Here is a 2,254-nt window from a genome sequence, read left to right as displayed (position 1 = left end):
ACTGCCATTTTTTATGATGTATATTTGTGTTTCGATAATATCTAAAGTTATGGTTGGTTTTTAATAAAAATGGAGTTAGTAAATAAATAGATTTATTGATAATGTTATGAAATGTTTAGTTTATATGAGAAATTCTAGTTTATACAATCACTTTGTCACAAAGTTTATTATTACATAATTGTCTAGAAATTTAGCCTTTAATGACAACTCTCTATTTAGATAACTAAGAATCATTAGAAATTAAAAAAATTGTACTTACAAGGGGACCAAATCAAACCAATGTTATTGGGTCAAGTTCATAGGATCATTGTGGTTAAGTAGGATCAACACAACATAATACCATTATTATTATTTCTACGATCAATAAGATCAGTATAACCACTATGAATGTTTTTTTTTTTTTTTCTGAATCAATTTCATCATGCTTTGCAAAAATAACTCAATATACCATAACATCTACTATTAGATTAATTCTACAAAGTGGGGTTACTATTTAGGAAGAGTTTTAGACTTGAAAAAGATAATGACGTGAATGGTTTCCCAAGACATTAAAAATGAATACATATTTAGAATCAAACTTCTAACGTAATTTATACCTATTTTATTTTAAAAATAGATACTTTCTTAATACCCATTTTTTAGAATAAGCATCCATCTTCATTTTAAAAGTGGTATATTTTAGAAATTGTACCCATTTTTAATTAACCATTATCATGCCGCTTCAATAATGGGTGTGTGCTTTGGATTGGCTAAACATTTCATAACATTTTATTTTTGAAATCCATGGATTTTTTTTAACTAAGAAGCCTAAAACCCAGATTTTCTCTTGAGTCTAATGCCATAGAAACATCAACAACAGAAGAAGAAAGGAAAAAAAACTAACTTTAACAAAATGACTAATAACTTTTCAAATGTCTTTTTTTCAATGATTGAACGTAATTTTGATTTATCAATCAATTCTTTAAAAACATATTGATAAAATCCTATTGTCAAATATTTGTATTTTTCTCATAACGTTTAATTTTATTATTTTTTCAATAAACATCTCTCATAAATATACACATTATTCTTTACAAACTAAAAATAAAAATTTGAACTTTTTTTCCTTTAACTAACTTACGTTTTCTCTAAAGAAGTTTTTAAAATAAATAGTATTTATAGATAATAAAAAGTTAAGCTAGAAAGTGTATTATGCATTTACAAGGAAGTATTCATATTAAAATCTACTATTAAATAAAGAATGTAAAATAATATTTATATAGATTAAATTATTCTTTTCATGTCAAAGAAGTGAATTTGAGAAGGTTTCATTTATCTTATATGATATTATCTTGTACCATTCAAAGTGTTTAAAGAAAATATGAACATGGAAAGTGGAATCAAAATCATACATTTCATAGATTACTAAAATATTTTGAGACTCTATATAAGTTGGACAAATATTTACATTAAGTATGATCTTTTTAATTTAAAGGGTGGAAATTTAGCTTTTTGAAGAACAAATAACATACATTTTTCACTCACCTATCAATTCCAATCACTATATTCAAGTCTAATTTATTTTATATAGATTTAGAATTGGTTGTTTTTCTTCAACTATAAGAATAAATTAATGGAATGTATTTCAATTTCATGATGTTCATAGATATTAGATTTCATATCATTTATCTATATTATAATAATTAGGATAGTAAATGAAATATTATGTAACAATACGTTAGGTTTGTAAGCTTCTTCTCAGTTTAGAGAGAGCAAGAGAAAGGCTAAAAATTATATCTAAAATAAATTAAGGTAACATGTTCTATAGTTCAACAATAAAATTTTGTATTGATTGGACAAATTAAATAGGAGACACAATTGCAATGAACAAATTATTTGATTTATATAAAGAAAGAGATTTTCTAATTATAAATTTAGAAGAGCAAAAAAAATAATGCATAATATGAGATAAAATTAAGCTTAACTATAACTGAAACACATCAAAGATTAACTTAAATTAAAAAAAAATTAAAGGGCCTAATTAATAAGTGTGTTAATAATTTCTCAAATAATATGCCATTATTTATCCAACACTTCAATATATGGTAAAATAAGGGGGTATGTGCAGGATTATGGTCAACCTGTAAACTATTTTCTTAAGTGGCAATAAAAAATAAACAAATCAAGGTTATGTCAACCTAGCATGCAATTTTCAACTTGTTATAAACTTTATATAAAAAAGTTGAGAGAAAAGAATCTCTAGGAAATTGAATTT

Source organism: Cupressus sempervirens, chromosome 7 (assembly GCF_028749045.1).
Source record: "Cupressus sempervirens isolate cs-2001-9-10 chromosome 7, ASM2874904v1, whole genome shotgun sequence".
Lineage (NCBI taxonomy): Eukaryota > Viridiplantae > Streptophyta > Pinopsida > Cupressales > Cupressaceae > Cupressus > Cupressus sempervirens.
This window is presented reverse-complemented; position numbering follows the sequence as displayed.